Source organism: Erpetoichthys calabaricus, chromosome 12 (assembly GCF_900747795.2).
Source record: "Erpetoichthys calabaricus chromosome 12, fErpCal1.3, whole genome shotgun sequence".
In the NCBI taxonomy this organism is placed as follows: Eukaryota; Metazoa; Chordata; class Cladistia; order Polypteriformes; family Polypteridae; genus Erpetoichthys; species Erpetoichthys calabaricus.
In genome coordinates, this window is record NC_041405.2 from 17,109,594 (window position 1) to 17,123,398 (window position 13,805).

Consider the following 13,805-nt stretch of genomic DNA (forward strand, 5'->3'; position numbering starts at 1 on the left):
GAATTCTGCACACAACACCCCATAATGACAACGTAAATAAAGTTTACTTGAGGTTTTTGCAAATTTATTAAAAATAAAAAAAACTGAGAAATCACATGTACATAAGTATTCACAGCTTTTGATCAATACTTTGTCGATGCACCTTTGGCAGCAATTACAGACTCAAGTCTTTCTGAATATGATGCTACAAGCTTGGCACACCTATCCTTGGCCAGTTTCGCCCATTCCTCTTTGCGGCACCTCACAAGCTCCATCAGGTTGGATGGGAAGCGTCGGTGCTCAGCCATTTTAAGATCCCTCCAGAGATGTTCAATCGGATTCAAGTTGGGGCTCTGGCTGGGCCACTCAAGGACCAGGGGTCGTTGCCCTGCTGAAAGATGAACCGTCGCCCCAGTCTGAGGTCAAGAGTGCTCTGGAGCAGGTTTTCATCCAGGATGTCTCTGTACATTGCTGAAGTCATCTTTCCCTTTATCCTGACTGGTCTCCCAGTTCCTGCCGCTGAAAAACATCCCCACAGCACGATGCTTCCACCACCATGCTTCACAGTAGGGATGGTGCCAGGTTTCCTCCAAACATGACACCTGGCATTCACACCAAAGAGTTCAATCTTTGTCTCATCAGACCAGAGAATTTTCTTTTTCATGGTCTGAGAGTCCTTCAGGTGCCTTTTGGCAAACTCCAGGCAGGCTGCCATGTGCCTTTTACTAAGGAGTGGCTTCCATCTGGCCACTCTACCATACAGGCCTGATTGGTGGATTGCTGCAGAGATGGTTGTCCTTCTGGAAGTTTCTCCTCTCTCCACAGAAGACCTCTGGAGCTCTGACAGAGTGACCATCAGGTTCTTGGTCACCTCCCTGACTAAGGCCCTTCTCCCCCGATTGCTCAGTTTAGATGGCCAGCCATGTACATGTGCTTTCTCAATTTTTTTATTTTTAATAAATTTGCAAAACCTCAGGTAAACTTTTTTCACGTTGTCATTATGGGATGTTGTGTGTAGAATTCCATAGAAAAAAATGAATTTAATCCATTTTGGAATAAGGCTGTAACATAACAAAATGTGGAAAAAGTGATGCGCTGTGAATACTTTCCGGATGCACTATATATATATATATATATATATATATATATATATATATATATATATATATATATAAATAATACAAGTATGTAGTGTTTTTATTTTTCCACTCACGTAATAAATTATATAAAGTCCCCTTTCTGTTTTTATCTATTGTTGCAATTTCCTTCAATGGACAAATTGTGTTTGTTTAAAAACATCTTTAGATATCAATTATTATAAATAAAATTGCCATTTGTTTTAAGGCATCAGGTTTACAAAACCTAATGTAGCCAACCAGTTTTATAGAAATAAATGGCCTTTTTTCAACAAAAGAAAAGAATTAACACTGTTGCATGGCATTGTGCTGATTGTCCCTCTTATTGTTAACTGTGACAGTCTACTTGTTAAAATTCTTTAATTCGTTCTCAGTTGTGCAATCAGGTCAGATGCTGAAGAAATCAAGAGTATAAAGCCACCAGTTCAAATCCTCATTTATTCCAATGGCTATTAGTTTTAAAAAGAAGTTCAACTTTACATCCACAGATTTAAATTGAGTGAGCAGTTATCACTTGAATCAATCTATATGATTTTTTTTTTTTACAGTAAGTTGCTTGCTGCTATAGTTCACATTTGTAATACGTTTGTTCTTAGTGCTGTGTTTTTAATGTTATTTCAAGGTGTCTCTGTAAACCCCCCACAAAAAACCAAACTTACCTATTAAGACAATAAAACTGAACTGAATTTAACAGCTGTAAAATAAAGTATTCTCCAGTAACTGAGCACAATTTAAACAGCATGAAATAGTTCAGTTTATGATGAACACCATGTGGACAGAGGGCAGTGATATTCTTTCTTACAAGTTTAATCAACATAACACACCATTGTTTGTGTGCAGACTCATCTCATGTGAATGGTTTTATTCACCCATATTGATACAGAGCCAGTTCATTTTTATAACTTTTTAATAAAAAGGAAATACAATACATTTTCATACATTTTTTATTGAATAAATAAATGGTATGTTTAAAAATAACAAAAGTGAAATATCTGTGAACAATGTTTGTCAAAAAAAACATTATACACACAAATTATACATAAACACACACATATACATACATATACATACATATATATATATGTGTGTGTGTGTGTGTGTGTGTGTATGTGCATGTGAGTAGAAAATTCATTAATAATAAAGATGTATAAAAGGTAAATGCATTTAACTAGAACACAAATACAATGAAGATGGCCAACAATGGGGAGGTTTTAAAAGCTATTAGGGAAGGACAACACAAATATATTTACAGATCTTTAAAAAAAAATGTTAGCCAAGGCTTTGAACACAGTAAAAGTGAATCATTAAATTTGTCAAAAAAGGAAAAATGCTATTTTAGCTTTATGAACAAGATGCTACTCAGAGTCGAAGAGTTGTTATCCAGCAATATTCCATAAAAATGTGTTCTATTTAAACTGACATTTTTCCTGATCTGTCCGTTAACATTTGTTCACTAATAATATTTCTATATCACCTTTGCTTACAAGTGTAGCTCAACTTGCTCTTCAAAACCATACAGTTACAAAGAAAATTGAAGGCATTATAAAAGTAAGTAAGAAGCAAATGGAAGGGTCCTTGTCCTTTGTAATAAATACACTGCCTGGTCAAATGGCTGGGAATAAAGACAAACTTGCAGTCTTCAAGGATACTGGAGATAATAAACCTCTGGATGTCCCAAGCCAAAGCACGCACAGCCCTCTCTGCACATCCCAGCACACGTAATTGTGGCCGTCTCACTCCAATCACATTTCTATTTTAGGACATCTTGTGAACTTTTCTTCTCTCCAGCATCACAGGAAGTTGGACTTGATGTAACAGACGGTGGAGACATGGGGGGGTTGGGGGGGGGGGGGGGGGGATTGCACCATTGCAATAAACTGGAAAAAGACAACAGAGAAAAACAGCATAAGTTAGTTCCCAGTGCAGAGCTTACAAAGTGTACACAGTATCATTTCTAATCTGTTACAACCAATGCAAGAAATTAAGAAAAAGACAAATTAGAAAAGTGGGCTTGTTGAAGATTTTCGAAATGCTTGACATTTGTAGCCTGGCACTCCTCTATTGGCAAAGTACAGAAAGCTGCCGGTTTTTATGGTTGATCTTGGAATAAAAAGCAAAGCAACATTTGAGAAAAGAAATGTTGGGAGCAGACACTCCAAAATACAGACAGGGTCTAAAATACTCAAAGCCTGCTAATTATTATTTAATACAGGGGTGTGCAAAGCCATTCCTGGAGGGCCGCAGTGGCCGCGGGTTTTTATTCCAACCCAGTTGTTTAATTAGAAAACAATCCTTGCCAATAATTACATTTCATGGCTTTTTAGTGCTTTAACTCTGCTATGTCAAGTCATTCTCAAATCCTAGATTTTTTTTTCCATTCTAAAGATATCCAAATATTTTGAAGTGTAAAACGGATGGGTAATTCTCAGTCCTTGACTTTTTTGTCTTCTCTTTCCTTCCAAGTATTTAATTAAACCAAATAGTGCATGATAAATACACACAGGTGTAAAGGGTAACAAGCAAAATGGATAACTGCTGGTTTCTTTTGTCATTTGCATCTTATTGCTAATAAGGAGCAATTAAAAACCAAGAATGCAGCTGTTTAAGACTTAAATAAGCAATAAGGGTTCAAAATCTTAACGAGGGAGATAACTAAAATGAAGCAGAAGTGTTTCTAGAGCAATTAGTGCTTCTTATTAAGCAATTGGGTTGGAACAAAAGCCTGCAGCCACTGCGGCCCTCCAGGAATGACTTTGCACATCCCTGATTTAATAGAATCTTCAAATCAATTCTGTGTGAGACAGGCAGCCAGCGTAATGAGACAGAGACAGTTTTCAGAAGAAAAAAAAAACAAATAGGCCAGTACCTCGTGATCACTTGGCAAAGGAACAGCAGATGAGAGCAGAGGTTTAGATGGAGGATTCTAGAAGAGCGGGCAGGAGGACCAGCCGATACTTCAACATGGCACACATCTCTCCATCCTTCTTCTTCAACTACTGCCCCATAACACGACTGGACTCTTCTACTTCACTGTAAATGTTAAAAATATAAACACAGTAGATACACGATGTTCACTCACGGAGTTCAAACATTAATAAAGTGTACCCTTACTACTTCTTCTGCCTCCTTTCTTGGTACACCTGTAGATCAATTATTACCAAGGTAAACCATCACAATAGATAAAGTTCTGCTTAAAGTCTAACTAACAATATTATTTTTAATTGCTGTTGTGTTTTGTTGGATTTTGAAAGAACCCCAACTTAATTGTCCTTATATGTAGCATCATTTTTTTTTACTTTTACATTATGCATATAGTAGACATTGAGTTACAATCTCTGTATATCTGAACTTCTAATGTGCTGTGCTCAGGTGTCATTACTTACATGAAAACAACTTCGTTTTTCTCTCCTGCCTTAGTTTTATTTTAGGTTAGAATTAATTCTTGGTTCTTTCAAAATCCAACAACAAAGCACAGTAACTTAAGAAAATAAATGTTATTTTGCAAAACGGAACAACATCCCCGTTTTGTGACTGCTGGTACTGATGTGCCTCAGTCTCTGTGTTTGCGAGGATTCACACTCTGAGGCTTTCCTGTCTAAAATTTAAAAGCCGTGTTAGTCACTGGACAGAGTGAGCAAACATAGAGGTCAGTATTCAAGGCAGCAAAATATTACAGATCAAGTAATAAATATGGGGAGGCTTTGCAGGAATTATGCAGTAGTCTTACCTGTAGAAATAACAAATCTAACATGAACTGCACATTATCCCAAACTGAGACGTCCTGAATGCGCTGAAGAAACGGCGAGGGCTTGTGGTAGAAATCGACATCTTAACCCTTTCAGCCCTGACTTCAAATATGCAACCGTTTTTGTAAAGCACTGGCACGTTTACAGTCTTTGGAATCAGGTGTGCTACTGTTAGCGCAGACTGGAGAGACTCGCATGTAGTCCGTGAAACATGCACGGAAGTGAAAATGGACGCTCGCTGACTAGTAAGTAAGTAGCTCCACTTTTGATTTTATTTCCTCAAGAAGATTGAAGTATCAGGCACCTCTTGTATAATAATAGTAATATTTTATTGTGTTTTTTTTCATTTTTGAGCTTCCTAGACACCCAAAGGTATTATATCTCAAAAAATGATTTTTCCTATAAAAACAGAAACTCCAGGGCCGAAAGGGTTAATTGAAGAAAGAAATGCATCCCCTAAAAGAAAACATCTGATAAAACCTTTTAAATCAGCAACATTTGTCCATCTTTATCATTTAATACTCTTTAGCTCAGCGTTTCTCAACCTTTAAGTATTTGCGACCTGAATTTTCATAACGGTTTTAATCGCGCCCCCCTAACGTTTCTTTGAAAGGAGCCCACTAATAACAATTTGTTCTTTTTTAATTAATGATATATCATAGATGCATATTTTATTATACCTACTTAATTTTAATCGACATTTATCTAACTCTATATTTTTCTAGTATCAGAATGTACTTTAAGTTAATTTGTTTTGGTTTCAATAGATGTATTTTTCATATTTTCGATTGTAGTTTTCTTTTTTTCACAACTTCGCACCCCCATAGGGAGGCCCGCCCCACAGTTTGAGAAACACTGCTTTAGCTATATGCTTGAACAGGGAGCATGATCAGAACGATCAAAAAACAAAAGAGTAGAAGGTGGCTGTAGCTGCGTTTTCTCAAAGTTACCAAAGTTCAGCAAAAATGGGATTCAACAAAGGCCTGACGTGCAGAAATGATTCCACAGACAAAATATCTTTGTTTTTAAGTGTTTAGTTAAGTTTCAAAATAAAACAGTTCACACAAAAAAGAAAATTAATACAGCAAAAAAGGGAAAATGTATAAGAAGAAAACTTCCGTTCTAAGCTTAATCTTGTTACATCTTAAATCGTTACTAATCACTTATCATTTCTGAACCATTTCAAAGCGGTCAGAAAACTGTATGCTTATCCCATTTCTAAGTTGAAAATGGGTCTTCAAGTCCCTGCTTACTGGGACCAGTTCTAAACACAACTGAATCTAATATCACACTGTTTCTCAGTTATAGCAAAAAGATTCTGTCTCTTACTAACTTATAGGGGGAAAAGACTATACCATTGTCTGACTACGGAAGAAATTATATTCTATTCAAATTAAGCAAACTCATAACTTTAGCCTTATAAGATTGGATCTTACAGCAGCTTTATAAACAATTGAATTTACATAGAGTGTCGATTGAAGCACACATTAAATCTGGTTGGTTCATTGGTTTGCACATCCGATAACTTAGAAAATAAAAGTCTATTTTTATTCCACTCTTGTTCTTCTTATTATGTTTAGCTTGAAATATCTGTGTAGTAGCAACCATCCAATTCCTTGTTTAGTGGACAGCCAATCAATTAGTCATCTTTCGGTACATTTTGTGTATTACATTCCTGCCTGTTGTTCACCTGACCTTTATCTGTTTTCCTGATATGATCAGTCACTTATACTATTTCTTTAAGGTAAACACTATATTACCCAAAAATTATTCTCTGGTTATCACCATGAAGTTCTGCTTGCATCGTATCATGCAGTTTCAATTTGTGAAGTGTACGAAACAAAACATTTTTCCAGAGCTGCAAGAGTGAGTTTCGGTGGGGATTGTTATTGAGAGGAAAGCTGACGGTTAATTCCAGTACCAAAAATTCCAAAATGCCAGTACCATACCATTTAAAATTTGTGTTTTGTTTTTTTCAGATCTTTACCAGTACCAGTATACTATGCGCACCTATTCAGAGCGCACACCAGCACTGATGCAACATACAGAGTGGCCCATATTTATGTATACGATTGAAAAGGCGTTATTGTCAGGAGATTACACCAATGTTATTATCAAGTAACATAATGGAATTATGTTAAATGTTTTTTCATCCCATTCTCCATGGCCTGGTCCACCAATGTGTCATCCAGATCGATACCAGCTTTGAAAGGCATTCGCCATAAGAGCTGTGTTGGCATCGGTACACACAATCCTGGGCCTTCCTGCTCCCTTCACTTGCAAAACAGTACCGCTGATGCCGAATTTTGTGCTTATTCTTGTGATGGTTTAGCACACTAGGGCCACAGCCTCCAAACTGAACCGCCATTCAGAGACTCTATTTCCTCAGAGTCCTCAGGAAAAATAACATCCCCCAAAAACTGCTGGTGTCCTATCGCTGCTCTATCGAGAGTATCCTGTATTAACTGCCTCGGCGTGTGGTTTAGAGGATGACACTTCAGCGGATCGTAAAGACAGCCCAGCAGATCATCGGCTGCACTTTACCTTCTCTGGATGAACTGCACGGCTCTCGCTGCCTCAGGAAGGCAGAAAATATCTTAAAGGACTCCTCACACCCCGCTCATGACATGTTCCAACTGTTGCCATCTGGCAAAAGATATAGGAGCATCAAAACAAAGACTAATAGACTGAATGACAGTTTCTAACCTGTAGCTATTAGGGCACTGAATGCCACCTCCAATGCAGTAGTGCAATAGAGGACATCTTGAGCAACAGTGTTCATGTGCAATTAAGGTCTTACGTTGAATGTTTGTGTTCTACCTTATTTCTTCTTATCCTTTATCCTTTTTTAAATTATATTTATATTTTGACACCGCAGGGACTGCACCTAATTTCGTTGTATTTGTTACAATGACAATAAAGATATTCTGATATTTTTTTAATTAGGCATACAATGTCATAGCTGCCAGATGACTTTCGTCCCTGTCGTTATAATTATGTTCCTCATCATACAATTTAAATAAATAAAGATAGGAATGGTGGGTGGGGGGTAATTTATCTTAAAATATTTAAGCACTTTCGTCACCAGTTTTGCAGTAATAAAGACCACTGTGCACGTCAATGATGTGTTATCCTCTCCCATGAATTCTCAGATGGGATTTGAGGTGGGCTGACTGGTAGAAGCTCTTCCCACACACAGTGCACGGGTAGGGCCTCTCACCAGTGTGAACCTTTCTGTGTAGTTTGAGGGCACCCGACTGACTGAATGTCTTGCCGCAATCAGAGCAGCAGTAAGGTTTCTCTCCAGTGTGAATCCTCTGGTGATTTCTAAGGTGGGATGACTGTTTGAAAGAGTTTCCGCACTGAACACACCTATACGGTTTCTCCCCAGTGTGAATTCTTTCATGAATTTTAATGGACGTTAAACGACTGAAGGTCTTTCCACATTGCATGCAGCTGAACGTTTTCTCCCCCTTGTGTGTCCTTTGATGTGACTTTAAATGTATTAAATAACTGAAGGTCTTCCCACATTGAGAACAAAAAAAACGCTTTCCTCCTGCATGGAGTATCTGCTGTTCTGGCAAATGGGTGTTCTGTGTGAAACTCTCACTAGATCCAGTGCCCTGGTTGTGATGACTGTAACAATGTGGAATACAGTCCTCCTCATACATGTGCATCTCTTCTTGACTGCACTCCTCCTGGACTGTGAAATTACTGCCCTCCATCTCAATTTCACCAGGTCTGTCAATAGCCAAGTGACTCTGGTCAGGAGACTCTACAGAAGGCGTTTCTGTTTTAACATGCAGATGGTTCTCCATCTCAGATTGCTGCTCCTCTTTAACTGGGACAGATCCACAAACCTGGCTCTCTTCCTTAACATGATATACGATCGGTTCACTGCTTGTCCTTAAGAAACGAGAATCATTCACTTTCACGTCCTCTCCTTCACTATGGCTGAATATCTGTTTAGAAATATCTTCAGAAGAAGGAGAAAGGTTTGGAGGTTTCTGAAGAGTTGAATTTAAGTCCTGGTTACAATTCTGAACTTCTATTGGCCCAATTTCTAGAAGCACAGATTTCTCTGTATCTGTATAAAAAATAAAAATGTACTTAGTATAACAGGGAAAAAAATCTGTGCTTTACAAAACGTTTCTTCACCACAAGACCAAATGACAGCTAATACAAGTTTACCTATTCCTTACAATCACAATTATTGCAATTAAAAAGTATGTAAATTACTTCTTTCACATAAGAAAGTTAAAAATTAGTTCCCAAATTGACTTTTACACAGTAAGAGCCCTTCATGGCGACAAGTTAGTGCACAAGGGTAGCTGGTTAATGTTGTAGACGTTGATTTCTTTATTTTTTTTAACCCTATCCTTGCTCTCAAAAATAGCAAATGTTAAAGTTTGCATTTATAAATTTTGGATTTGTTCATTACTAGTCTACTAACGTGACCAACGCTACTCACGACACAAATTTCACTTTCGAATTTTAAGATATAAAATACAGCCTTGCATCACGTATTATGTGACTTTTGCACATGGCTGAAACGAAACACAAAGACAAACTAAAATGATTGGTTAATTTCAGCGGGCTTCACTCCTTCTGCCCAAAACAATCTCACTATGGCACATTGTTCAAAAATATTAAAGATGATGTATAAATAAAATGTAACCGTTTTATTAACAACAACGGTGCAGTCCCTCAGCAGAGTGCTCGTGTTCATTTAAGTAGCGGCACTGTGCGTGTTCGAACTACCCATAAACCATCGCGAACGTGCAGTATTCCCATAAACCACCGCGAACGCACAGTATTGTGCCAGCTTTTATCCGTTTAAATTATTAATTGCTTGTACTATTTGATTTACCCTCGTTATTTATTTTGCTGTGTTCTGTAATACGGTACAAGCTACCCTTTGGAATAATGCCGATCTTTACTAATATACGGTGTTATTCTTTAACATTAAATTGAATTTATTAAAAGCAAATAACACTCATTTTTACAAAAAAGTTCAAATCAAATCAAAATTGTTATTCCAAAACAAAAAGAATAGGCGCATCTTGTACTGCATAATCCGTAAAATGTTCCATGCTTACCCAAAATTGCCGTGCCACAGTCGCTCACAGAAGCACTCCATCCAGGCATCGACCGCGGTAAATCCCGGTTGTCTTTAGGAAGTGAAGGACAGCCGGCGTTAGCTGGTAGTCCGCATTGGGTGTCGTCTGACTCTACGGGCCGAACCAAGCCGTGCCGTGAATTCGTCGCCTTACCGCCCGCTGTTTGTCCGCCTGTTACGGACCTCGCGAAGTTAAAGTCAGCGGTGCGCTGGTTTTCCCGCATGGACTTCACTTCACTCCTGGACACGTGCAACTGAAGCTTCAGTCTTTCGATTTCCATGTCCTTTCCGGACATTTCCAACAGAATGTCTGCAAATCTGCTGTCTACTGAATTCGTGAAGGTTAATAATGCAGCATTCAGTGACGCTTTAAAAGAAGCGAAGTGCTCTTGTAAGATGCTGCAGGAAAGTCTGCGCTCCATTTCAAAAGTCTCGAACTCCCCGTTTATGGAATACTCTAGCGATTCAAATATCCAAACTTTGCCGGAGGCTCACCAGTGCTGCTAGGATGAAATACGCGTCACATCGAATTCAATAAAAAAAATAACTAACGGTTGTCGTAAAAAGAAATTAGACGCAAAATTGTGCAGTACCACTGTTTTTTTTATTCTTTTTTTTGGTCCTATACTTAATCTTGCTTATGGTATAACAGCTACCTCAGCAAAAAAGACACACCCACTTCCGCTCCGCTACAATCCATAAGAATTCAAAGTCTCCAACTTCCGGTTATCCGACTCCTAGCAGCGTTTCGTTTCCGCGGCAACAAAGCTGTAGCTGTATGTATTTCCGGAATTAAAAAGCGCTGAGTATAATCCACATCGCAATGGAAACGTGTACTTGTGGACTACATGACCAAAGGATAACTTATATAAAAAGGGAAGCAATGGACCAAGCATTGAACCCCGAGGGACTCGATATTTTACCCTGCTCATATCGGAGTTTTCATTGTTTATTTATACAAACTGATAGCCTTAGATAATATCTAAAGCAGGACTGTGCCCGCCAACATACACCTGCAAGGTTTTCCAGTCAGCCTAAAAGTATCGCATGCTCTACAGCAGAGTGTTTTCAACTTTTTTTAATGATGGCACCAGTAAGTCATTTATTTTATTTTGTGGCAGCTCTATTCAATTTTCTGTTATATCCACTTACCCAACTCACCATCACCCAGTGCCACCAAAGTTATACATTTTATGACTTCTTTAAGGACACTACATACACATCTATTTTCTTATTCCTGAACAGGGTCGTGGCGGTTGCTGAAGCCTATCCCAGCAAGCATAGGGCGCAAGGCAGGAATGATTCCCCTGATGGGACACCAGTCCATTGCAGTACAAACACACACACCAATTCCAGAATAGGCCCAATTTAATGTCACCAAGTTACCTAACCTGCATGTCTTTGGACTGTGGGGTGAAACCGGAGCACCCAGAGGAAACCCCCAGACATGACGAGAACATGCAAACTCCACACAGGGAGGATCTGGGACACAAACTCAGATCTCCTAACTGCGATGCAGCAGTGTTACCAGCTGTGTCACTAATTGACTATAAGGGCACAATGAAATAAACAAAGCAGACAAACCTGATTTATGACCGTAACTTTTCAATAAGATATTTTGGCCTGCCATGATTCACAGATCTTTTTGATATTACGTAAAAGACTGGATAGACACACTCTTGTTTATTCCTCAGTTATTTGTAGCCTTTCTGGTTTGTTAGATATTGTAGTTGCATCACAGAAAATCCTAACTCACACAAATAAGATCTAAAACATTATAGAAGAACCCATCTAAGACAGGTTGAAATCTAAATAATAAATATAGAACTCAGTGTTAATGTTTGCAGTGCACCACTTATTGCAATGTATTTCGTAATGCATTTAATAATAAAATACATTGCATTTGTCATTCCAGCAGATGGCGCATCACAAACATTTGTAGTAATAAAATGCATTACTACCAATGCTTGTGATGCGCCATCTGTTGGAATGACAGAGACATTGCAAGTGAACGGACACAGATACACAGACATTTGGAATATATTTTGTAATGCATCCTCTTTAATAAAATCCCTGTGTGCGTCCAGGTGTCCGTGTGTGTGTGTCTTCAGGTGAAGTGCGCATGCTCGGGGCATGGTGCGATGCGCGATATTACTGTCAGAAAAAGTTACAGGCGTTTTACGGAAATACGAACCAGTATTACTGCTAGAGGAAATTAAAGGTACACAATACAGTGACGCATATTACAGCCACATACAAGCCAGTATTACTGTCAGAGAAAATTAAAGGCATATTACTGACGCGCACGCCTGTATTACCGCCAGAGAAAAATAAAGGTATATTATGGATGTACAAGCCAGCGGACGTACAAGACAGTATTACTGTCACAGAAAATTAAAGGCACACAATACACAGTGGCAGCCCACGAAGAACGGTCAGCTCAGCAAGTAAACATCAACAAAAGAAAGGCTGAAAGAAAGAAAAATACGACCAACAAAAAGAATGAGGTCAAAGTCCCTTGCCATTTAATATAGACTGTTCCTACTAATGTTTATGCACTACTGTTCTAGCACCCGTTATTGTAACGGGCTAAATGACTAGTGTAGTAATAAAATGCCTTGCATTTGTCCTTCCAACGGATGGTGCATCACAAACATTTATAGTAATAAAAATGCATTTCTATAAATGCTTGTGATGCGCCATCTGTTGGAATGAAAGAGACATAGCAAGTGGACGGACACAGATATTTGGAATATATTTTGTAATGCCTGGAGTAATAAAATGCCTTGCATTTGTCCTTCCAACGGATGGTGCATCACAAACATAGTAACAAAATGCATTTCTACAAATGTTTGTGATGCACCATTTGTTGGAATGGAAAATGCAATGCATATGTCTCTGATGTGTGCCATTTCATATATGATTTGTAAAGGCAGCATTAATGTTGTTGATGCACGATCTGTTGGAATGACAGAGACATAACATCTGAATAGAAACACAGCTACATAGATACTTATCCTTTTATTAAGGTGGATTATCAGGGCTTTTTCCTAAATTTGAGGGTATTCATTCTTCATACCTTACCATAATTTCTCAAGAAGCATTTCTTTATGTTTATGTTAAACTGTTATTGTTACATATTTCAAATAATTTCTATATCTCTGTGAGAGATGTAAGACTGAACTTACTGTACAATGGCTTGATGCTGATGTGTTTCTCCACCCATATTTTTATACAGTATGTGTAGTCTTTGGCATGTGAAACATGTGGTAACATATATAACTGTACAATGACTTGCACCCCATTGGTGTCCCGCAAGTCAAACGTATCTCTTAAAGCTTTGATTTTATCAATGGAAGAGAACACATTTTCAGGTTTTCCTTGACAGTTGGAATTAATAATATTTAAATTGTTCAAAGATATCAACCAAGCAGAATTTTTAAATCGAAGTATCATTTGCAAGCAACATGCAGAATTCTTGTTTCTGAAGGGCAAAAGACCTTATCCTGATTTAATGTTGTCTCACAGCTCTCGCTTGTAGGTTCGAACCCAGCTCTGGTCACTAAATGTCACGTCTCTGTGCTTTTTTACTTTTTTTTTTTTTCTCCAGTTGATCCAGCCCAATTCCCCCCCCACCCCCTAAGTATCCCAATAACAAACCAGTGTGTTCAAATGACAACTCTAAACTGGCACAGTGGGAGTCACTGTGTGTGCCCTCTTGTTACGTTTCAGCTCTCGCTTGTATTTATTTAATGTTGAATTATCATTTTTCATGTTTAGATGTTATTTCTGTCAGATTTGTGTATTCTGCCCCTATAAATGCAA